At 35.8% G+C, this 25,133-nt stretch overlaps 12 non-coding genes across 12 annotated transcripts; all 12 read left to right on the plus strand.

The window, feature by feature from the left end:
- Nucleotides 1-220: 220 nt before the first annotated feature.
- On the plus strand, nucleotides 221-303 carry TRNAL-UAG (transfer RNA leucine (anticodon UAG)). Its single transcript has one exon. It is a non-coding gene; the product is annotated as a tRNA-Leu (tRNA).
- A 1,902-nt stretch (nucleotides 304-2,205) lies between these two features.
- On the plus strand, nucleotides 2,206-2,288 carry TRNAL-UAG (transfer RNA leucine (anticodon UAG)). The gene has a single exon. It is a non-coding gene; the product is annotated as a tRNA-Leu (tRNA).
- Nucleotides 2,289-4,189: 1,901 nt separating this feature from the next.
- Nucleotides 4,190-4,272, plus strand: TRNAL-UAG (transfer RNA leucine (anticodon UAG)). Its single transcript has one exon. It is a non-coding gene; the product is annotated as a tRNA-Leu (tRNA).
- Nucleotides 4,273-6,162: 1,890 nt separating this feature from the next.
- Nucleotides 6,163-6,245, plus strand: TRNAL-UAG (transfer RNA leucine (anticodon UAG)). Its single transcript has one exon. It is a non-coding gene; the product is annotated as a tRNA-Leu (tRNA).
- Nucleotides 6,246-10,180: 3,935 nt separating this feature from the next.
- TRNAL-UAG (transfer RNA leucine (anticodon UAG)) lies at nucleotides 10,181-10,263 on the plus strand. The gene has a single exon. It is a non-coding gene; the product is annotated as a tRNA-Leu (tRNA).
- An 835-nt stretch (nucleotides 10,264-11,098) lies between these two features.
- TRNAF-GAA (transfer RNA phenylalanine (anticodon GAA)) lies at nucleotides 11,099-11,171 on the plus strand. The gene has a single exon. It is a non-coding gene; the product is annotated as a tRNA-Phe (tRNA).
- Nucleotides 11,172-12,164: 993 nt separating this feature from the next.
- Nucleotides 12,165-12,247, plus strand: TRNAL-UAG (transfer RNA leucine (anticodon UAG)). The gene has a single exon. It is a non-coding gene; the product is annotated as a tRNA-Leu (tRNA).
- A 1,890-nt stretch (nucleotides 12,248-14,137) lies between these two features.
- Nucleotides 14,138-14,220, plus strand: TRNAL-UAG (transfer RNA leucine (anticodon UAG)). Its single transcript has one exon. It is a non-coding gene; the product is annotated as a tRNA-Leu (tRNA).
- Nucleotides 14,221-18,142: 3,922 nt separating this feature from the next.
- Nucleotides 18,143-18,225, plus strand: TRNAL-UAG (transfer RNA leucine (anticodon UAG)). The gene has a single exon. It is a non-coding gene; the product is annotated as a tRNA-Leu (tRNA).
- A 1,903-nt stretch (nucleotides 18,226-20,128) lies between these two features.
- TRNAL-UAG (transfer RNA leucine (anticodon UAG)) lies at nucleotides 20,129-20,211 on the plus strand. Its single transcript has one exon. It is a non-coding gene; the product is annotated as a tRNA-Leu (tRNA).
- Nucleotides 20,212-22,112: 1,901 nt separating this feature from the next.
- On the plus strand, nucleotides 22,113-22,195 carry TRNAL-UAG (transfer RNA leucine (anticodon UAG)). Its single transcript has one exon. It is a non-coding gene; the product is annotated as a tRNA-Leu (tRNA).
- A 1,901-nt stretch (nucleotides 22,196-24,096) lies between these two features.
- Nucleotides 24,097-24,179, plus strand: TRNAL-UAG (transfer RNA leucine (anticodon UAG)). Its single transcript has one exon. It is a non-coding gene; the product is annotated as a tRNA-Leu (tRNA).
- The last annotated feature ends 954 nt before the right edge of the window (nucleotides 24,180-25,133 follow it).

Consider the following 25,133-nt stretch of genomic DNA (forward strand, 5'->3'; position numbering starts at 1 on the left):
AAGAAATGTGGTGCATCACCGCATTTGTGAGAAATCTAACATTTCTAATATCCAAACAAAATAAATGGAGGTTTAAAAATTAATGCAGACGAAAAGTACGCATATAGAAAATGTTATTTATTGACTTTTTTGGGGTGGTGTGACAAGTTTTTAATCACAAGGAATGGTAACATTTCTGCTGACTAGCATGGAAGGAGTTAAGTTCCAATTGGATATCGAAGTCAAGATGGCCGAGTGGTCTAAGGCGCTGCGTTTAGGTTGCAGTTTCCCCTGGAGGCGTGGGTTCAAATCCCACTTCTGACATCAACATTTAATTTCAAGAAACTTTATCTTCATGTAATGTGGTTTTGAAAAATTTCCTGAGAGTCTTTGGAGTGAATCTGAATTTGTCCTCTCAAAAAAGAACTCTAGGAACATCAAACAGATTTTTTGTGCATATGTCTGTTGTTCTTTTGGCACTAGAAAAATCCTTTGGACAGTCAATGAGGAGGGACTATTTCACCTCTTTGTGTTCTCTGTCCCTATTAGGGTAGGGAATCAACCTTCTACAGTGCTGTCATGAAATATATCTAGAAACGGATTTGCTGGTAAGTCTACTTTCATAGTTTTCACCTCACACATCAATAGACCATAACGATATTTAATAAACAAAAACTTAACAAGTAGGTAATCATAGTTTAAAAAATGTGAAATGCCCATGTCATTCTGACATGTTTCAGCACATTTTGGGACAAATGGTCTCACTTTTAACAATCAATAAAATATTTTCTCTAAATTTTTGTCTCTTTTTTGCTCCAATTGTTTGCATCTCATAAAAAATAAAACTTGATGTAACATTATGCATGCAAATTGTGTTTTATGTGCGACCATGACCTATTCTAGAAGCACAGGGTCAGAATTATACTGGTGCATGGAGACAAACTGAAAATGTAAAAATTCAATGGCAAAATTGCTGTCTTTTTCTACTCATTCACAAATAGTTAATGAATGTTATTAAATATGTACAGCAAAATGGAAGGCGTTTCAAATAGAAATCATGCTTCAAAAAACAGTCAAATGAAAAATTATAATATATCCCTCCAGGTGTGACACTTGACATTTGCAGAGTGTCAAACCCCCCAGAAAATGTATAGATATGGCCGAAATAGCTCAGTTGGGAGAGCGTTAGACTGAAGATCTAAAGGTCCCTAGTCCAATCCCGGGTTTCGGCAAAATGCTTTTTCTTCACCGTTTACATTTTAAGGAGATATTAAACAAAGCACATGGACTGATCATGATCAAAAGGCCTAAAAATCTTAACTATCTACAGAAAACAAAATGTTAAAAATTTGAGAAACGGTAACTTTTTCCTTTTGAACACATGAATGTTTTTTAGTAATTTTTCCTCTATTTTGTTTTATTTCAGATTGACTTAGCTGTAAGAGGATTAAAAGGTAACCTGATAGCTGAAACAGACAGCACTTATCAGACACTAGCTGAATGATTATAGTCAGCTTGTTTGACTTTGAAACACTGAGGCATTACTGAGACAAATGTCCTTAAAAAATATGCTGTGGACAAAGTCAAAAAGGCAAAAAACACAAGCTCCACACAGGTCCGTCATCTTTAATTTGAAATATAGGAGGTTTCTACTTTAATGGTGAGACAAAGCATCTACATATTTGACATTGCTCCAGTGAGTAGAGCCCACTTAAAAATGTATGGGTTGCTTGTCTCTGCAAGCAAAAGCTGGGCACTAAACTGGCATACTTGCAATGCTGGATGGTTCAGAGTGAAAACACCTATAGGCTGACAATAGTAATTGCAGGTGTTGATTAACTCATTGTGCAAAATAATTTCTAAAATGTGGTCACTTTGGGAGGTTTTCTGCTGTTTTGGTACTCTGCAAATTTCATCTGCAAGGTATTCCTGCAAAATCTGCATTGCAAAACCCAAATAGGGCTCTTCCTTTCAAAGCCCTGCTGTGTGGCCAAACAGTAGTTTCTGAAGAAATGTGGTGCATCACCGCATTTGTGAGAAATCTAACATTTCTATATCCAAACAAAATAAATGGAGGTTTAAAAATTAATGCAGACGAAAAGTACGCATATAAAAAATGTTATTTATTGACTTTTTTGGGGTGGTGTGACAAGTTTTTAATCACAAGGAATGGTAACATTTCTGCTGACTAGCATGGAAGGAGTTAAGTTCCAATTGCATATCGAAGTCAAGATGGCCGAGTGGTCTAAGGCGCTGCGTTTAGGTTGCAGTTTCCCCTGGAGGCGTGGGTTCAAATCCCACTTCTGACATCAACATTTAATTTCAAGAAACTTTATCATCATGTAATGTGGTTTTGAAAAATTTCCTGAGAGTCTTTGGAGTGAATCTGAATTTGTCCTCTCAAAAAAGAACTCTAGGAACATCAAACAGATTTTTTGTGCATATGTCTGTTGTTCTTTTGGCACTAGAAAAATCCTTTGGACAGTCAATGAGGAGGGACTATTTCACCTCTTTGTGTTCTCTGTCCCTATTAGGGTAGGGAATCAACCTTCTACAGTGCTGTCATGAAATATATCTAGAAACGGATTTGCTGGTAAGTCTACTTTCATAGTTTTCACCTCATACATCAATAGACCATAACGATATTTAATAAACAAAAACTTAACAAGTAGGTAATCATAGTTTAAAAAATGTGAAATGCCCATGTCATTCTGACATGTTTCAGCACATTTTGGGACAAATGGTCTCACTTTTAACAATCAATAAAATATTTTCTCTAAATTTTTGTCTCTTTTTTGCTCCAATTGTTTGCATCTCATAAAAAATAAAACTTGATGTAACATTATGCATGCAAATTGTGTTTTATGTGCGACCATGACCTATTCTAGAAGCACAGGGTCAGAATTATACTGGTGCATGGAGACAAACTGAAAATGTAAAAATTCAATGGCAAAATTGCTGTCTTTTTCTACTCATTCACAAATAGTTAATGAATGTTATTAAATATGTACAGCAAAATGGAAGGCGTTTCAAATAGAAATCATGCTTCAAAAAACAGTCAAATGAAAAATTATAATATATCCCTCCAGGTGTGACACTTGACATTTGCAGAGTGTCAAACCCCCCAGAAAATGTATAGATATGGCCGAAATAGCTCAGTTGGGAGAGCGTTTGACTGAAGATCTAAAGGTCCCTGGTCCAATCCCGGGTTTCGGCAAAATGCTTTTTCTTCACCGTTTACATTTTAAGGAGATATTAAACAAAGCACATGGACTGATCATGATCAAAAGGCCTAAAAATCTTAACTATCTACAGAAAACAAAATGTTAAAAATTTGAGAAACGGTAACTTTTTCCTTTTGAACACATGAATGTTTTTTAGTAATTTTTCCTCTATTTTGTTTTATTTCAGATTGACTTAGCTGTAAGAGGATTAAAAGGTAACCTGATAGCAGAAACAGACAGCACTTATCAGACACTAGCTGAATGATTAGTCAGCTTGTTTGACTTTGAAACACTGAGGCATTACTGAGACAAATGTCCTTAAAAAATATACTGTGGACAAAGTCAAAAAGGCAAAAAACACAAGCTCCACACAGGTCCGTCATCTTTAATTTGAAATATAGGAGGTTTCTACTTTAATGGTGAGACAAAGCATCTACATATTTGACATTGCTCCAGTGAGTAGAGCCCACTTAAAAATGTATGGGTTGCTTGTCTCTGCAAGCAAAAGCTGGGCACTAAACTGGCATACTTGCAATGCTGGATGGTTCAGAGTGAAAACACCTATAGGCTGACAATAGTAATTGCAGGTGTTGATTAACTCATTGTGCAAAATAATTTCTAAAATGTGGTCACTTTGGGAGGTTTTCTGCTGTTTTGGTACTCTGCAAATTTCATCTGCAAGGTATTCCTGCAAAATCTGCATTGCAAAACCCAAATAGGGCTCTTCCTTTCAAAGCCCTGCTGTGTGGCCAAACAGTAGTTTCTGAAGAAATGTGGTGCATCACCGCATTTGTGAGAAATCTAACATTTCTAATATCCAAACAAAATAAATGGAGGTTTAAAAATTAATGCAGACGAAAAGTACGCATATAAAAAATGTTATTTATTGACTTTTTTGGGGTGGTGTGACAAGTTTTTAATCACAAGGAATGGTAACATTTCTGCTGACTAGCATGGAAGGAGTTAAGTTCCAATTACATATCGAAGTCAAGATGGCAGAGTGGTCTAAGGCGCTGCGTTTAGGTTGCAGTTTCCCCTGGAGGCGTGGGTTCAAATCCCACTTCTGACATCAACATTTAATTTCAAGAAATTTTATCTTCATGTAATGTGGTTTTGAAAAATTTCCTGAGAGTCTTTGGAGTGAATCTGAATTTGTCCTCTCAAAAAAGAACTCTAGGAACATCAAACAGATTTTTGTCCATATGTCTGTTGTTCTTTTGGCACTAGAAAAATCCTTTGGACAGTCAATGAGGAGGGACTATTTCACCTCTTTGTGTTCTCTGTCCCTATTAGGGTAGGGAATCAACCTTCTACAGTGCTGTCATGAAATATATCTAGAAACGGATTTGCTGGTAAGTCTACTTTCATAGTTTTCACCTCATACATCAATAGACCATAACGATATTTAATAAACAAAAACTTAACAAGTAGGTAATCATAGTTTAAAAAATGTGAAATGCCCATGTCATTCTGACATGTTTCAGCACATTTTGGGACAAATGGTCTCACTTTTAACAATCAATAAAATATTTTCTCTAAATTTTTGTCTCTTTTTTGCTCCAATTGTTTGCATCTCATAAAAAATAAAACTTGATGTAACATTATGCATGCAAATTGTGTTTTATGTGCGACCATGACCTATTCTAGAAGCACAGGGTCAGAATTATACTGGTGCATGGAGACAAACTGAAAATGTAAAAATTCAATGGCAAAATTGCTGTCTTTTTCTACTCATTCACAAATAGTTAATGAATGTTATTAAATATGTACAGCAAAATGGAAGGCGTTTCAAATAGAAATCATGCTTCAAAAAACAGTCAAATGAAAAATTATAATATATCCCTCCAGGTGTGACACTTGACATTTGCAGAGTGTCAAACCCCCCAGAAAATGTATAGATATGGCCGAAATAGCAAAGTTGGGAGAGCGTTAGACTGAAGATCTAAAGGTCCCGGGTTTCGGCAAAATGCTTTTTCTTCACCGTTTACATTTTAAGGAGATATTAAACAAAGCACATGGACTGATCATGATCAAAAGGCCTAAAAATCTTAACTATCTACAGAAAACAAAATGTTAAAAATTTGAGAAACGGTAACTTTTTCCTTTTGAACACATGAATGTTTTTTAGTAATTTTTCCTCTATTTTGTTTTATTTCAGATTGACTTAGCTGTAAGAGGATTAAAAGGTAACCTGATAGCTGAAACAGACAGCACTTATCAGACACTAGCTGAATGATTATAGTCAGCTTGTTTGACTTTGAAACACTGAGGCATTACTGAGACAAATGTCCTTAAAAAATATGCTGTGGACAAAGTCAAAAAGGCAAAAAACACAAGCTCCACACAGGTCCGTCATCTTTAATTTGAAATATAGGAGGTTTCTACTTTAATGGTGAGACAAAGCATCTACATATTTGACATTGCTCCAGTGAGTAGAGCCCACTTAAAAATGTATGGGTTGCTTGTCTCTGCAAGCAAAAGCTGGGCACTAAACTGGCATACTTGCAATGCTGGATGGTTCAGAGTGAAAACACCTATAGGCTGACAATAGTAATTGCAGGTGTTGATTAACTCATTGTGCAAAATAATTTCTAAAATGTGGTCACTTTGGGAGGTTTTCTGCTGTTTTGGTACTCTGCAAATTTCATCTGCAAGGTATTCCTGCAAAATCTGCATTGCAAAACCCAAATAGGGCTCTTCCTTTCAAAGCCCTGCTGTGTGGCCAAACAGTAGTTTCTGAAGAAATGTGGTGCATCACCGCATTTGTGAGAAATCTAACATTTCTAATATCCAAACAAAATAAATGGAGGTTTAAAAATTAATGCAGACGAAAAGTACGCATATAAAAAATGTTATTTATTGACTTTTTTGGGGTGGTGTGACAAGTTTTTAATCACAAGGAATGGTAACATTTCTGCTGACTAGCATGGAAGGAGTTAAGTTCCAATTGCATTTCGAAGTCAGGATGGCCGAGTGGTCTAAGGCGCTGCGTTTAGGTTGCAGTTTCCCCTGGAGGCGTGGGTTCAAATCCCACTTCTGAAATCAACATTTAATTTCAAGAAACTTTATCTTCATGTAATGTGGTTTTGAAAAATTTCCTGAGAGTCTTTGTAGTGAATCTGAATTTGTCCTCTCAAAAAAGAACTCTAGGAACATCAAACAGATTTTTTGTGCATATGTCTGTTGTTCTTTTGGCACTAGAAAAATCCTTTGGAAAGTCAATGAGGAGGGACTATTTCACCTCTTTGTGTTCTCTGTCCCTATTAGGGTAGGGAATCAACCTTCTACAGTGCTGTCATGAAATATATCTAGAAACGGATTTGCTGGTAAGTCTACTTTCATAGTTTTCACCTCATACATCAATAGACCATAATGATACTTAATTAACAAAAACTTAACAAGTAGGTAATCATAGTTTAAAAAATGTGAAATGCCCATGTCCTTCTGACATGTTTCAGCACATTTTGGGACAAATGGTCTCACTTTTAACAATCAATAAAATATTTTCTCTAAATTTTTGTCTCTTTTTTGCTCCAATTGTTTGCATCTCATAAAAAATAAAACTTGATGTAACATTATGCATGCAAATTGTGTTTTATGTGCGACCATGACCTATTCTAGAAGCACAGGGTCAGAATTATACTGGTGCATGGAGACAAACTGAAAATGTAAAAATTCAATGGCAAAATTGCTGTCTTTTTCTACTCATTCACAAATAGTTAATGAATGTTATTAAATATGTACAGCAAAATGGAAGGCGTTTCAAATAGAAATCATGCTTCAAAAAACAGTCAAATGAAAAATTATAATATATCCCTCCAGGTATGACACTTGACATTTGCAGAGTGTCAAACCCCCGAGAAAATGTATAGATATGGCAGAAATATCTCAGTTGGGAGAGCGTTAGACTGAAGATCTAAAGGTCCCTGGTCCAATCCCGGGTTTCGGCAAAATGCTTTTTCTTCACCGTTTACATTTTAAGGAGATATTAAACAAAGTACATGGACTGATCATGATCAAAAGGCCTAAAAATCTTAACTATCTACAGAAAACAAAATGTTAAAAATTTGAGAAACGGTAACTTTTTCCTTTTGAACACATGAATGTTTTTTAGTAATTTTTCCTCTATTTTGTTTTATTTCAGATTGACTTAGCTGTAAGAGGATTAAAAGGTAACCTGATAGCTGAAACAGACAGCACTTATCAGACACTAGCTGAATGATTATAGTCAGCTTGTTTGACTTTGAAACACTGAGGCATTACTGAGACAAATGTCCTTAAAAAATATGCTGTGGACAAAGTCAAAAAGGCAAAAAACACAAGTTGAACACAGGTCCGTCATCTTTAATTTGAAATATAGGAGGTTTCTACTTTAATGGTGAGACAAAGTATCTACATATTTGACATTGCTCCAGTGAGTAGAGCCCACTTAAAAATGTATGGGTTGCTTGTCTCTGCAAGCAAAAGCTGGGCACTAAACTGGCATACTTGCAATGCTGGATGGTTCAGAGTGAAAACACCTATAGGCTGACAATAGTAATTGCAGGTGTTGATTAACTCATTGTGCAAAATAATTTCTAAAATGTGGTCACTTTGGGAGGTTTTCTGCTGTTTTGGTACTCTGCAAATTTCATCTGCAAGGTATTCCTGCAAAATCTGCATTGCAAAACCCAAATAGGGCTCTTCCTTTCAAAGCCCTGCTGTGTGGCCAAACAGTAGTTTCTGAAGAAATGTGGTGCATCACCGCATTTGTGAGAAATCTAACATTTCTAATATCCAAACAAAATAAATGGAGGTTTAAAAATTAATGCAGACGAAAAGTACGCATATAAAAAATGTTATTTATTGACTTTTTTGGGGTGGTGTGACAAGTTTTTAATCACAAGGAATGGTAACATTTCTGCTGACTAGCATGGAAGGAGTTAAGTTCCAATTGCATATCGAAGCTGTCTAAGGCGAGCGGTCTAATACCGAGCGTTCTAAGGCGCTGCGTTCAGGTCGCAGTCTCCCCTGGAGGCGTGGGTTCAAATCCCACTTCTGACATCAATATTTAATTTCAAGAAACTTTATCTTCATTTATTGATTAGATGAGGTCAAACAAAACTTAGTAATGTGGTTTAGAAAAATTTCCTGAGAGTCTTTGGAGTGAATCTGAATTTGTCCTCTCAAAAAAGAACTCTAGGAACATCAAACAGATTTTTTGTGCATATGTCTGTTGTTCTTTTGGCACTAGAAAAATCCTTTGGACAGTCAATGAGGAGGGACTATTTCACCTCTTTGTGTTCTCTGTCCCTATTAGGGTAGGGAATCAACCTTCTACAGTGCTGTCATGAAATATATCTAGAAACGGATTTGCTGGTAAGTCTACTTTCATAGTTTTCACCTCACACATCAATAGACCATAACGATATTTAATAAACAAAAACTTAACAAGTAGGTAATCATAGTTTAAAAAATGTGAAATGCCCATGTCATTCTGACATGTTTCAGCACATTTTGGGACAAATGGTCTCACTTTTAACAATCAATAAAATATTTTCTCTAAATTTTTGTCTCTTTTTTGCTCCAATTGTTTGCATCTCATAAAAAATAAAACTTGATGTAACATTATGCATGCAAATTGTGTTTTATGTGCGACCATGACCTATTCTAGAAGCACAGGGTCAGAATTATACTGGTGCATGGAGACAAACTGAAAATGTAAAAATTCAATGGCAAAATTGCTGTCTTTTTCTACTCATTCACAAATAGTTAATGAATGTTATTAAATATGTACAGCAAAATGGAAGGCGTTTCAAATAGAAATCATGCTTCAAAAAACAGTCAAATGAAAAATTATAATATATCCCTCCAGGTGTGACACTTGACATTTGCAGAGTGTCAAACCCCCCAGAAAATGTATAGATATGGCCGAAATAGCTCAGTTGGGAGAGCGTTAGACTGAAGATCTAAAGGTCCCTAGTCCAATCCCGGGTTTCGGCAAAATGCTTTTTCTTCACCGTTTACATTTTAAGGAGATATTAAACAAAGCACATGGACTGATCATGATCAAAAGGCCTAAAAATCTTAACTATCTACAGAAAACAAAATGTTAAAAATTTGAGAAACGGTAACTTTTTCCTTTTGAACACATGAATGTTTTTTAGTAATTTTTCCTCTATTTTGTTTTATTTCAGATTGACTTAGCTGTAAGAGGATTAAAAGGTAACCTGATAGCTGAAACAGACAGCACTTATCAGACACTAGCTGAATGATTATAGTCAGCTTGTTTGACTTTGAAACACTGAGGCATTACTGAGACAAATGTCCTTAAAAAATATGCTGTGGACAAAGTCAAAAAGGCAAAAAACACAAGCTCCACACAGGTCCGTCATCTTTAATTTGAAATATAGGAGGTTTCTACTTTAATGGTGAGACAAAGCATCTACATATTTGACATTGCTCCAGTGAGTAGAGCCCACTTAAAAATGTATGGGTTGCTTGTCTCTGCAAGCAAAAGCTGGGCACTAAACTGGCATACTTGCAATGCTGGATGGTTCAGAGTGAAAACACCTATAGGCTGACAATAGTAATTGCAGGTGTTGATTAACTCATTGTGCAAAATAATTTCTAAAATGTGGTCACTTTGGGAGGTTTTCTGCTGTTTTGGTACTCTGCAAATTTCATCTGCAAGGTATTCCTGCAAAATCTGCATTGCAAAACCCAAATAGGGCTCTTCCTTTCAAAGCCCTGCTGTGTGGCCAAACAGTAGTTTCTGAAGAAATGTGGTGCATCACCGCATTTGTGAGAAATCTAACATTTCTAATATCCAAACAAAATAAATGGAGGTTTAAAAATTAATGCAGACGAAAAGTACGCATATAAAAAATGTTATTTATTGACTTTTTTGGGGTGGTGTGACAAGTTTTTAATCACAAGGAATGGTAACATTTCTGCTGACTAGCATGGAAGGAGTTAAGTTCCAATTGCATATCGAAGTCAAGATGGCCGAGTGGTCTAAGGCGCTGCGTTTAGGTTGCAGTTTCCCCTGGAGGCGTGGGTTCAAATCCCACTTCTGACATCAACATTTAATTTCAAGAAACTTTATCATCATGTAATGTGGTTTTGAAAAATTTCCTGAGAGTCTTTGGAGTGAATCTGAATTTGTCCTCTCAAAAAAGAACTCTAGGAACATCAAACAGATTTTTTGTGCATATGTCTGTTGTTCTTTTGGCACTAGAAAAATCCTTTGGACAGTCAATGAGGAGGGACTATTTCACCTCTTTGTGTTCTCTGTCCCTATTAGGGTAGGGAATCAACCTTCTACAGTGCTGTCATGAAATATATCTAGAAACGGATTTGCTGGTAAGTCTACTTTCATAGTTTTCACCTCATACATCAATAGACCATAACGATATTTAATAAACAAAAACTTAACAAGTAGGTAATCATAGTTTAAAAAATGTGAAATGCCCATGTCATTCTGACATGTTTCAGCACATTTTGGGACAAATGGTCTCACTTTTAACAATCAATAAAATATTTTCTCTAAATTTTTGTCTCTTTTTTGCTCCAATTGTTTGCATCTCATAAAAAATAAAACTTGATGTAACATTATGCATGCAAATTGTGTTTTATGTGCGACCATGACCTATTCTAGAAGCACAGGGTCAGAATTATACTGGTGCATGGAGACAAACTGAAAATGTAAAAATTCAATGGCAAAATTGCTGTCTTTTTCTACTCATTCACAAATAGTTAATGAATGTTATTAAATATGTACAGCAAAATGGAAGGCGTTTCAAATAGAAATCATGCTTCAAAAAACAGTCAAATGAAAAATTATAATATATCCCTCCAGGTGTGACACTTGACATTTGCAGAGTGTCAAACCCCCCAGAAAATGTATAGATATGGCCGAAATAGCTCAGTTGGGAGAGCGTTAGACTGAAGATCTAAAGGTCCCTGGTCCAATCCCGGGTTTCGGCAAAATGCTTTTTCTTCACCGTTTACATTTTAAGGAGATATTAAACAAAGCACATGGACTGATCATGATCAAAAGGCCTAAAAATCTTAACTATCTACAGAAAACAAAATGTTAAAAATTTGAGAAACGGTAACTTTTTCCTTTTGAACACATGAATGTTTTTTAGTAATTTTTCCTCTATTTTGTTTTATTTCAGATTGACTTAGCTGTAAGAGGATTAAAAGGTAACCTGATAGCAGAAACAGACAGCACTTATCAGACACTAGCTGAATGATTAGTCAGCTTGTTTGACTTTGAAACACTGAGGCATTACTGAGACAAATGTCCTTAAAAAATATACTGTGGACAAAGTCAAAAAGGCAAAAAACACAAGCTCCACACAGGTCCGTCATCTTTAATTTGAAATATAGGAGGTTTCTACTTTAATGGTGAGACAAAGCATCTACATATTTGACATTGCTCCAGTGAGTAGAGCCCACTTAAAAATGTATGGGTTGCTTGTCTCTGCAAGCAAAAGCTGGGCACTAAACTGGCATACTTGCAATGCTGGATGGTTCAGAGTGAAAACACCTATAGGCTGACAATAGTAATTGCAGGTGTTGATTAACTCATTGTGCAAAATAATTTCTAAAATGTGGTCACTTTGGGAGGTTTTCTGCTGTTTTGGTACTCTGCAAATTTCATCTGCAAGGTATTCCTGCAAAATCTGCATTGCAAAACCCAAATAGGGCTCTTCCTTTCAAAGCCCTGCTGTGTGGCCAAACAGTAGTTTCTGAAGAAATGTGGTGCATCACCGCATTTGTGAGAAATCTAACATTTCTAATATCCAAACAAAATAAATGGAGGTTTAAAAATTAATGCAGACGAAAAGTACGCATATAAAAAATGTTATTTATTGACTTTTTTGGGGTGGTGTGACAAGTTTTTAATCACAAGGAATGGTAACATTTCTGCTGACTAGCATGGAAGGAGTTAAGTTCCAATTACATATCGAAGTCAAGATGGCAGAGTGGTCTAAGGCGCTGCGTTTAGGTTGCAGTTTCCCCTGGAGGCGTGGGTTCAAATCCCACTTCTGACATCAACATTTAATTTCAAGAAATTTTATCTTCATGTAATGTGGTTTTGAAAAATTTCCTGAGAGTCTTTGGAGTGAATCTGAATTTGTCCTCTCAAAAAAGAACTCTAGGAACATCAAACAGATTTTTGTCCATATGTCTGTTGTTCTTTTGGCACTAGAAAAATCCTTTGGACAGTCAATGAGGAGGGACTATTTCACCTCTTTGTGTTCTCTGTCCCTATTAGGGTAGGGAATCAACCTTCTACAGTGCTGTCATGAAATATATCTAGAAACGGATTTGCTGGTAAGTCTACTTTCATAGTTTTCACCTCATACATCAATAGACCATAACGATATTTAATAAACAAAAACTTAACAAGTAGGTAATCATAGTTTAAAAAATGTGAAATGCCCATGTCATTCTGACATGTTTCAGCACATTTTGGGACAAATGGTCTCACTTTTAACAATCAATAAAATATTTTCTCTAAATTTTTGTCTCTTTTTTGCTCCAATTGTTTGCATCTCATAAAAAATAAAACTTGATGTAACATTATGCATGCAAATTGTGTTTTATGTGCGACCATGACCTATTCTAGAAGCACAGGGTCAGAATTATACTGGTGCATGGAGACAAACTGAAAATGTAAAAATTCAATGGCAAAATTGCTGTCTTTTTCTACTCATTCACAAATAGTTAATGAATGTTATTAAATATGTACAGCAAAATGGAAGGCGTTTCAAATAGAAATCATGCTTCAAAAAACAGTCAAATGAAAAATTATAATATATCCCTCCAGGTGTGACACTTGACATTTGCAGAGTGTCAAACCCCCCAGAAAATGTATAGATATGGCCGAAATAGCAAAGTTGGGAGAGCGTTAGACTGAAGATCTAAAGGTCCCGGGTTTCGGCAAAATGCTTTTTCTTCACCGTTTACATTTTAAGGAGATATTAAACAAAGCACATGGACTGATCATGATCAAAAGGCCTAAAAATCTTAACTATCTACAGAAAACAAAATGTTAAAAATTTGAGAAACGGTAACTTTTTCCTTTTGAACACATGAATGTTTTTTAGTAATTTTTCCTCTATTTTGTTTTATTTCAGATTGACTTAGCTGTAAGAGGATTAAAAGGTAACCTGATAGCTGAAACAGACAGCACTTATCAGACACTAGCTGAATGATTATAGTCAGCTTGTTTGACTTTGAAACACTGAGGCATTACTGAGACAAATGTCCTTAAAAAATATGCTGTGGACAAAGTCAAAAAGGCAAAAAACACAAGCTCCACACAGGTCCGTCATCTTTAATTTGAAATATAGGAGGTTTCTACTTTAATGGTGAGACAAAGCATCTACATATTTGACATTGCTCCAGTGAGTAGAGCCCACTTAAAAATGTATGGGTTGCTTGTCTCTGCAAGCAAAAGCTGGGCACTAAACTGGCATACTTGCAATGCTGGATGGTTCAGAGTGAAAACACCTATAGGCTGACAATAGTAATTGCAGGTGTTGATTAACTCATTGTGCAAAATAATTTCTAAAATGTGGTCACTTTGGGAGGTTTTCTGCTGTTTTGGTACTCTGCAAATTTCATCTGCAAGGTATTCCTGCAAAATCTGCATTGCAAAACCCAAATAGGGCTCTTCCTTTCAAAGCCCTGCTGTGTGGCCAAACAGTAGTTTCTGAAGAAATGTGGTGCATCACCGCATTTGTGAGAAATCTAACATTTCTAATATCCAAACAAAATAAATGGAGGTTTAAAAATTAATGCAGACGAAAAGTACGCATATAAAAAATGTTATTTATTGACTTTTTTGGGGTGGTGTGACAAGTTTTTAATCACAAGGAATGGTAACATTTCTGCTGACTAGCATGGAAGGAGTTAAGTTCCAATTACATATCGAAGTCAAGATGGCAGAGTGGTCTAAGGCGCTGCGTTTAGGTTGCAGTTTCCCCTGGAGGCGTGGGTTCAAATCCCACTTCTGACATCAACATTTAATTTCAAGAAATTTTATCTTCATGTAATGTGGTTTTGAAAAATTTCCTGAGAGTCTTTGGAGTGAATCTGAATTTGTCCTCTCAAAAAAGAACTCTAGGAACATCAAACAGATTTTTGTCCATATGTCTGTTGTTCTTTTGGCACTAGAAAAATCCTTTGGACAGTCAATGAGGAGGGACTATTTCACCTCTTTGTGTTCTCTGTCCCTATTAGGGTAGGGAATCAACCTTCTACAGTGCTGTCATGAAATATATCTAGAAACGGATTTGCTGGTAAGTCTACTTTCATAGTTTTCACCTCATACATCAATAGACCATAACGATATTTAATAAACAAAAACTTAACAAGTAGGTAATCATAGTTTAAAAAATGTGAAATGCCCATGTCATTCTGACATGTTTCAGCACATTTTGGGACAAATGGTCTCACTTTTAACAATCAATAAAATATTTTCTCTAAATTTTTGTCTCTTTTTTGCTCCAATTGTTTGCATCTCATAAAAAATAAAACTTGATGTAACATTATGCATGCAAATTGTGTTTTATGTGCGACCATGACCTATTCTAGAAGCACAGGGTCAGAATTATACTGGTGCATGGAGACAAACTGAAAATGTAAAAATTCAATGGCAAAATTGCTGTCTTTTTCTACTCATTCACAAATAGTTAATGAATGTTATTAAATATGTACAGCAAAATGGAAGGCGTTTCAAATAGAAATCATGCTTCAAAAAACAGTCAAATGAAAAATTATAATATATCCCTCCAGGTGTGACACTTGACATTTGCAGAGTGTCAAACCCCCCAGAAAATGTATAGATATGGCCGAAATAGCAAAGTTGGGAGAGCGTTAGACTGAAGATCTAAAGGTCCCGGGTTTCGGCAAAATGCTTTTTCTTCACCGTTTACATTTTAAGGAGATATTAAACAAAGCACATGGACTGATCATGATCAAAAGGCCTAAAAATCTTAACTATCTACAGAAAACAAAATGTTAAAAATTTGAGAAACGGTAACTTTTTCCTTTTGAACACATGAATGTTTTTTAGTAATTTTTCCTCTATTTTGTTTTATTTCAGATTGACTTAGCTGTAAGAGGATTAAAAGGTAACCTGATAGCTGAAACAGACAGCACTTATCAGACACTAGCTGAATGATTATAGTCAGCTTGTTTGACTTTGAAACACTGAGGCATTACTGAGACAAATGTCCTTAAAAAATATGCTGTGGACAAAGTCAAAAAGGCAAAAAACACAAGCTCCACACAGGTCCGTCATCTTTAATTTGAAATATAGGAGGTTTCTACTTTAATGGTGAGACAAAGCATCTACATATTTGACATTGCTCCAGTGAGTAGAGCCCACTTAAAAATGTATGGGTTGCTTGTCTCTGCAAGCAAAAGCTGGGCACTAAACTGGCATACTTGCAATGCTGGATGGTTCAGAGTGAAAACACCTATAGGCTGACAATAGTAATTGCAGGTGTTGATTAACTCATTGTGCAAAATAATTTCTAAAATGTGGTCACTTTGGGAGGTTTTCTGCTGTTTTGGTACTCTGCAAATTTCATCTGCAAGGTATTCCTGCAAAATCTGCATTGCAAAACCCAAATAGGGCTCTTCCTTTCAAAGCCCTGCTGTGTGGCCAAACAGTAGTTTCTGAAGAAATGTGGTGCATCACCGCATTTGTGAGAAATCTAACATTTCTAATATCCAAACAAAATAAATGGAGGTTTAAAAATTAATGCAGACGAAAAGTACGCATATAAAAAATGTTATTTATTGACTTTTTTGGGGTGGTGTGACAAGTTTTTAATCACAAGGAATGGTAACATTTCTGCTGACTAGCATGGAAGGAGTTAAGTTCCAATTGCATATCGAAGCTGTCTAAGGCGAGCGGTCTAATACCGAGCGTTCTAAGGCGCTGCGTTCAGGTCGCAGTCTCCCCTGGAGGCGTGGGTTCAAATCCCACTTCTGACATCAATATTTAATTTCAAGAAACTTTATCTTCATTTATTGATTAGATGAGGTCAAACAAAACTTAGTAATGTGGTTTAGAAAAATTTCCTGAGAGTCTTTGGAGTGAATCTGAATTTGTCCTCTCAAAAAAGAACTCTAGGAACATCAAACAGATTTTTTGTGCATATGTCTGTTGTTCTTTTGGCACTAGAAAAATCCTTTGGACAGTCAATGAGGAGGGACTATTTCACCTCTTTGTGTTCTCTGTCCCTATTAGGGTAGGGAATCAACCTTCTACAGCGCTGTCATGAAATATATCTAGAAACGGATTTGCTGGTAAGTCTACTTTCATAGTTTTCACCTCATACATCAATAGACCATAACGATACTTAATAAACAAAAACTTAACAAGTAGGTAATCATAGTTTAAAAAATGTGAAATGCCCATGTCATTCTGACATGTTTCAGCACATTTTGGGACAAATGGTCTCACTTTTAACAATCAATAAAATATTTTCTCTAAATTTTTGTCTCTTTTTTGCTCCAATTGTTTGCATCTCATAAAAAATAAAACTTGATGTAACATTATGCATGCAAATTGTGTTTTATGTGCGACCATGACCTATTCTAGAAGCACAGGGTCAGAATTATACTGGTGCATGGAGACAAACTGAAAATGTAAAAATTCAATGGCAAAATTGCTGTCTTTTTCTACTCATTCACAAATAGTTAATGAATGTTATTAAATATGTACAGCAAAATGGAAGGCGTTTCAAATAGAAATCATGCTTCAAAAAACAGTCAAATGAAAAATTATAATATATCCCTCCAGGTGTGACACTTGACATTTGCAGAGTGTCAAACCCCCCAGAAAATGTATAGATATGGCCGAAATAGCTCAGTTGGGAGAGCGTTAGACTGAAGATCTAAAGGTCCCTAGTCCAATCCCGGGTTTCGGCAAAATGCTTTTTCTTCACCGCTTACATTTTAAGGAGATATTAAACAAAGCACATGGACTGATCATGATCAAAAGGCCTAAAAATCTTAACTATCTACAGAAAACAAAATGTTAAAAATTTGAGAAACGGTAACTTTTTCCTTTTGAACACATGAATGTTTTTTAGTAATTTTTCCTCTATTTTGTTTTATTTCAGATTGACTTAGCTGTAAGAGGATTAAAAGGTAACCTGATAGCTGAAACAGACAGCACTTATCAGACACTAGCTGAATGATTATAGTCAGCTTGTTTGACTTTGAAACACTGAGGCATTACTGAGACAAATGTCCTTAAAAAATATGCTGTGGACAAAGTCAAAAAGGCAAAAAACACAAGCTCCACACAGGTCCGTCATCTTTAATTTGAAATATAGGAGGTTTCTACTTTAATGGTGAGACAAAGCATCTACATATTTGACATTGCTCCAGTGAGTAGAGCCCACTTAAAAATGTATGGGTTGCTTGTCTCTGCAAGCAAAAGCTGGGCACTAAACTGGCATACTTGCAATGCTGGATGGTTCAGAGTGAAAACACCTATAGGCTGACAATAGTAATTGCAGGTGTTGATTAACTCATTGTGCAAAATAATTTCTAAAATGTGGTCACTTTGGGAGGTTTTCTGCTGTTTTGGTACTCTGCAAATTTCATCTGCAAGGTATTCCTGCAAAATCTGCATTGCAAAACCCAAATAGGGCTCTTCCTTTCAAAGCCCTGCTGTGTGGCCAAACAGTAGTTTCTGAAGAAATGTGGTGCATCACCGCATTTGTGAGAAATCTAACATTTCTAATATCCAAACAAAATAAATGGAGGTTTAAAAATTAATGCAGACGAAAAGTACGCATATAAAAAATGTTATTTATTGACTTTTTTGGGGTGGTGTGACAAGTTTTTAATCACAAGGAATGGTAACATTTCTGCTGACTAGCATGGAAGGAGTTAAGTTCCAATTGCATATCGAAGTCAAGATGGCCGAGTGGTCTAAGGCGCTGCGTTTAGGTTGCAGTTTCCCCTGGAGGCGTGGGTTCAAATCCCACTTCTGACATCAACATTTAATTTCAAGAAACTTTATCTTCATGTAATGTGGTTTTGAAAAATTTCCTGAGAGTCTTTGGAGTGAATCTGAATTTGTCCTCTCAAAAAAGAACTCTAGGAACATCAAACAGATTTTTTGTGCATATGTCTGTTGTTCTTTTGGCACTAGAAAAATCCTTTGGACAGTCAATGAGGAGGGACTATTTCACCTCTTTGTGTTCTCTGTCCCTATTAGGGTAGGGAATCAACCTTCTACAGTGCTGTCATGAAATATATCTAGAAACGGATTTGCTGGTAAGTCTACTTTCATAGTTTTCACCTCACACATCAATAGACCATAACGATATTTAATAAACAAAAACTTAACAAGTAGGTAATCATAGTTTAAAAAATGTGAAATGCCCATGTCATTCTGACATGTTTCAGCACATTTTGGGACAAATGGTCTCACTTTTAACAATCAATAAAATATTTTCTCTAAATTTTTGTCTCTTTTTTGCTCCAATTGTTTGCATCTCATAAAAAATAAAACTTGATGTAACATTATGCATGCAAATTGTGTTTTATGTGCGACCATGACCTATTCTAGAAGCACAGGGTCAGAATTATACTGGTGCATGGAGACAAACTGAAAATGTAAAAATTCAATGGCAAAATTGCTGTCTTTTTCTACTCATTCACAAATAGTTAATGAATGTTATTAAATATGTACAGCAAAATGGAAGGCGTTTCAAATAGAAATCATGCTTCAAAAAACAGTCAAATGAAAAATTATAATATATCCCTCCAGGTGTGACACTTGACATTTGCAGAGTGTCAAACCCCCCAGAAAATGTATAGATATGGCCGAAATAGCTCAGTTGGGAGAGCGTTAGACTGAAGATCTAAAGGTCCCTAGTCCAATCCCGGGTTTCGGCAAAATGCTTTTTCTTCACCGTTTACATTTTAAGGAGATATTAAACAAAGCACATGGACTGATCATGATCAAAAGGCCTAAAAATCTTAACTATCTACAGAAAACAAAATGTTAAAAATTTGAGAAACGGTAACTTTTTCCTTTTGAACACATGAATGTTTTTTAGTAATTTTTCCTCTATTTTGTTTTATTTCAGATTGACTTAGCTGTAAGAGGATTAAAAGGTAACCTGATAGCTGAAACAGACAGCACTTATCAGACACTAGCTGAATGATTATAGTCAGCTTGTTTGACTTTGAAACACTGAGGCATTACTGAGACAAATGTCCTTAAAAAATATGCTGTGGACAAAGTCAAAAAGGCAAAAAACACAAGCTCCACACAGGTCCGTCATCTTTAATTTGAAATATAGGAGGTTTCTACTTTAATGGTGAGACAAAGCATCTACATATTTGACATTGCTCCAGTGAGTAGAGCCCACTTAAAAATGTATGGGTTGCTTGTCTCTGCAAGCAAAAGCTGGGCACTAAACTGGCATACTTGCAATGCTGGATGGTTCAGAGTGAAAACACCTATAGGCTGACAATAGTAATTGCAGGTGTTGATTAACTCATTGTGCAAAATAATTTCTAAAATGTGGTCACTTTGGGAGGTTTTCTGCTGTTTTGGTACTCTGCAAATTTCATCTGCAAGGTATTCCTGCAAAATCTGCATTGCAAAACCCAAATAGGGCTCTTCCTTTCAAAGCCCTGCTGTGTGGCCAAACAGTAGTTTCTGAAGAAATGTGGTGCATCACCGCATTTGTGAGAAATCTAACATTTCTAATATCCAAACAAAATAAATGGAGGTTTAAAAATTAATGCAGACGAAAAGTACGCATATAAAAAATGTTATTTATTGACTTTTTTGGGGTGGTGTGACAAGTTTTTAATCACAAGGAATGGTAACATTTCTGCTGACTAGCATGGAAGGAGTTAAGTTCCAATTGCATATCGAAGTCAAGATGGCCGAGTGGTCTAAGGCGCTGCGTTTAGGTTGCAGTTTCCCCTGGAGGCGTGGGTTCAAATCCCACTTCTGACATCAACATTTAATTTCAAGAAACTTTATCTTCATGTAATGTGGTTTTGAAAAATTTCCTGAGAGTCTTTGGAGTGAATCTGAATTTGTCCTCTCAAAAAAGAACTCTAGGAACATCAAACAGATTTTTTGTGCATATGTCTGTTGTTCTTTTGGCACTAGAAAAATCCTTTGGACAGTCAATGAGGAGGGACTATTTCACCTCTTTGTGTTCTCTGTCCCTATTAGGGTAGGGAATCAACCTTCTACAGTGCTGTCATGAAATATATCTAGAAACGGATTTGCTGGTAAGTCTACTTTCATAGTTTTCACCTCACACATCAATAGACCATAACGATATTTAATAAACAAAAACTTAACAAGTAGGTAATCATAGTTTAAAAAATGTGAAATGCCCATGTCATTCTGACATGTTTCAGCACATTTTGGGACAAATGGTCTCACTTTTAACAATCAATAAAATATTTTCTCTAAATTTTTGTCTCTTTTTTGCTCCAATTGTTTGCATCTCATAAAAAATAAAACTTGATGTAACATTATGCATGCAAATTGTGTTTTATGTGCGACCATGACCTATTCTAGAAGCACAGGGTCAGAATTATACTGGTGCATGGAGACAAACTGAAAATGTAAAAATTCAATGGCAAAATTGCTGTCTTTTTCTACTCATTCACAAATAGTTAATGAATGTTATTAAATATGTACAGCAAAATGGAAGGCGTTTCAAATAGAAATCATGCTTCAAAAAACAGTCAAATGAAAAATTATAATATATCCCTCCAGGTGTGACACTTGACATTTGCAGAGTGTCAAACCCCCCAGAAAATGTATAGATATGGCCGAAATATCTCAGTTGGGAGAGCGTTAGACTGAAGATCTAAAGGTCCCTGGTCCAATCCCGGGTTTCGGCAAAATGCTTTTTCTTCACCGTTTACATTTTAAGGAGATATTAAACAAAGCACATGGACTGATCATGATCAAAAGGCCTAAAAATCTTAACTATCTACAGAAAACAAAATGTTAAAAATTTGAGAAACGGTAACTTTTTCCTTTTGAACACATGAATGTTTTTTAGTAATTTTTCCTCTATTTTGTTTTATTTCAGATTGACTTAGCTGTAAGAGGATTAAAAGGTAACCTGATAGCTGAAACAGACAGCACTTATCAGACACTAGCTGAATGATTAGTCAGCTTGTTTGACTTTGAAACACTGAGGCATTACTGAGACAAATGTCCTTAAAAAATATACTGTGGACAAAGTCAAAAAGGCAAAAAACACAAGCTCCACACAGGTCCGTCATCTTTAATTTGAAATATAGGAGGTTTCTACTTTAATGGTGAGACAAAGCATCTACATATTTGACATTGCTCCAGTGAGTAGAGCCCACTTAAAAATGTATGGGTTGCTTGTCTCTGCAAGCAAAAGCTGGGCACTAAACTGGCATACTTGCAATGCTGGATGGTTCAGAGTGAAAACACCTATAGGCTGACAATAGTAATTGCAGGTGTTGATTAACTCATTGTGCAAAATAATTTCTAAAATGTGGTCACTTTGGGAGGTTTTCTGCTGTTTTGGTACTCTGCAAATTTCATCTGCAAGGTATTCCTGCAAAATCTGCATTGCAAAACCCAAATAGGGCTCTTCCTTTCAAAGCCCTGCTGTGTGGCCAAACAGTAGTTTCTGAAGAAATGTGGTGCATCACCGCATTTGTGAGAAATCTAACATTTCTAATATCCAAACAAAATAAATGGAGGTTTAAAAATTAATGCAGACGAAAAGTACGCATATAAAAAATGTTATTTATTGACTTTTTTGGGGTGGTGTGACAAGTTTTTAATCACAAGGAATGGTAACATTTCTGCTGACTAGCATGGAAGGAGTTAAGTTCCAATTGCATATCGAAGTCAAGATGGCAGAGTGGTCTAAGGCGCTGCGTTTAGGTTGCAGTTTCCCCTGGAGGCGTGGGTTCAAATCCCACTTCTGACATCAACATTTAATTTCAAGAAATTTTATCTTCATGTAATGTGGTTTTGAAAAATTTCCTGAGAGTCTTTGGAGTGAATCTGAATTTGTCCTCTCAAAAAAGAACTCTAGGAACATCAAACAGATTTTTGTCCATATGTCTGTTGTTCTTTTGGCACTAGAAAAATCCTTTGGACAGTCAATGAGGAGGGACTATTTCACCTCTTTGTGTTCTCTGTCCCTATTAGGGTAGGGAATCAACCTTCTACAGTGCTGTCATGAAATATATCTAGAAACGGATTTGCTGGTAAGTCTACTTTCATAGTTTTCACCTCATACATCAATAGACCATAACGATATTTAATAAACAAAAACTTAACAAGTAGGTAATCATAGTTTAAAAAATGTGAAATGCCCATGTCATTCTGACATGTTTCAGCACATTTTGGGACAAATGGTCTCACTTTTAACAATCAATAAAATATTTTCTCTAAATTTTTGTCTCTTTTTTGCTCCAATTGTTTGCATCTCATAAAAAATAAAACTTGATGTAACATTATGCATGCAAATTGTGTTTTATGTGCGACCATGACCTATTCTAGAAGCACAGGGTCAGAATTATACTGGTGCATGGAGACAAACTGAAAATGTAAAAATTCAATGGCAAAATTGCTGTCTTTTTCTACTCATTCACAAATAGTTAATGAATGTTATTAAATATGTACAGCAAAATGGAAGGCGTTTCAAATAGAAATCATGCTTCAAAAAACAGTCAAATGAAAAATTATAATATATCCCTCCAGGTGTGACACTTGACATTTGCAGAGTGTCAAACCCCCAGAAAATGTATAGATATGGCCGAAATAGCAAAGTTGGGAGAGCGTTAGACTGAAGATCTAAAGGTCCCTGGTCTAATCCCGGGTTTCGGCAAAATGCTTTTTCTTCACCGTTTACATTTTAAGGAGATATTAAACAAAGCACATGGACTGATCATGATCAAAAGGCCTAAAAATCTTAACTATCTACAGAAAACAAAATGTTAAAAATTTGAGAAACGGTAACTTTTTCCTTTTGAACACATGAATGTTTTTTAGTAATTTTTCCTCTATTTTGTTTTATTTCAGATTGACTTAGCTGTAAGAGGATTAAAAGGTAACCTGATAGCTGAAACAGACAGCACTTATCAGACACTAGCTGAATGATTATAGTCAGCTTGTTTGACTTTGAAACACTGAGGCATTACTGAGACAAATGTCCTTAAAAAATATGCTGTGGACAAAGTCAAAAAGGCAAAAAACACAAGCTCCACACAGGTCCGTCATCTTTAATTTGAAATATAGGAGGTTTCTACTTTAATGGTGAGACAAAGCATCTACATATTTGACATTGCTCCAGTGAGTAGAGCCCACTTAAAAATGTATGGGTTGCTTGTCTCTGCAAGCAAAAGCTGGGCACTAAACTGGCATACTTGCAATGCTGGATGGTTCAGAGTGAAAACACCTATAGGCTGACAATAGTAATTGCAGGTGTTGATTAACTCATTGTGCAAAATAATTTCTAAAATGTGGTCACTTTGGGAGGTTTTCTGCTGTTTTGGTACTCTGCAAATTTCATCTGCAAGGTATTCCTGCAAAATCTGCATTGCAAAACCCAAATAGGGCTCTTCCTTTCAAAGCCCTGCTGTGTGGCCAAACAGTAGTTTCTGAAGAAATGTGGTGCATCACCGCATTTGTGAGAAATCTAACATTTCTAATATCCAAACAAAATAAATGGAGGTTTAAAAATTAATGCAGACGAAAAGTACGCATATAAAAAATGTTATTTATTGACTTTTTTGGGGTGGTGTGACAAGTTTTTAATCACAAGGAATGGTAACATTTCTGCTGACTAGCATGGAAGGAGTTAAGTTCCAATTGCATTTCGAAGTCAGGATGGCCGAGTGGTCTAAGGCGCTGCGTTTAGGTTGCAGTTTCCCCTGGAGGCGTGGGTTCAAATCCCACTTCTGAAATCAACATTTAATTTCAAGAAACTTTATCTTCATGTAATGTGGTTTTGAAAAATTTCCTGAGAGTCTTTGTAGTGAATCTGAATTTGTCCTCTCAAAAAAGAACTCTAGGAACATCAAACAGATTTTTTGTGCATATGTCTGTTGTTCTTTTGGCACTAGAAAAATCCTTTGGACAGTCAATGAGGAGGGACTATTTCACCTCTTTGTGTTCTCTGTCCCTATTAGGGTAGGGAATCAACCTTCTACAGTGCTGTCATGAAATATATCTAGAAACGGATTTGCTGGTAAGTCTACTTTCATAGTTTTCACCTCATACATCAATAGACCATAATGATACTTAATTAACAAAAACTTAACAAGTAGGTAATCATAGTTTAAAAAATGTGAAATGCCCATGTCCTTCTGACATGTTTCAGCACATTTTGGGACAAATGGTCTCACTTTTAACAATCAATAAAATATTTTCTCTAAATTTTTGTCTCTTTTTTGCTCCAATTGTTTGCATCTCATAAAAAATAAAACTTGATGTAACATTATGCATGCAAATTGTGTTTTATGTGCGACCATGACCTATTCTAGAAGCACAGGGTCAGAATTATACTGGTGCATGGAGACAAACTGAAAATGTAAAAATTCAATGGCAAAATTGCTGTCTTTTTCTACTCATTCACAAATAGTTAATGAATGTTATTAAATATGTACAGCAAAATGGAAGGCGTTTCAAATAGAAATCATGCTTCAAAAAACAGTCAAATGAAAAATTATAATATATCCCTCCAGGTATGACACTTGACATTTGCAGAGTGTCAAACCCCCGAGAAAATGTATAGATATGGCAGAAATATCTCAGTTGGGAGAGCGTTAGACTGAAGATCTAAAGGTCCCTGGTCCAATCCCGGGTTTCGGCAAAATGCTTTTTCTTCACCGTTTACATTTTAAGGAGATATTAAACAA

The sequence above is a fragment of the Dendrobates tinctorius genome, unplaced genomic scaffold, assembly GCF_039654945.1.
Source record: "Dendrobates tinctorius isolate UK_male_01 unplaced genomic scaffold, ASM3965494v1 ptg000300l, whole genome shotgun sequence".
In the NCBI taxonomy this organism is placed as follows: domain Eukaryota; kingdom Metazoa; phylum Chordata; class Amphibia; order Anura; family Dendrobatidae; genus Dendrobates; species Dendrobates tinctorius.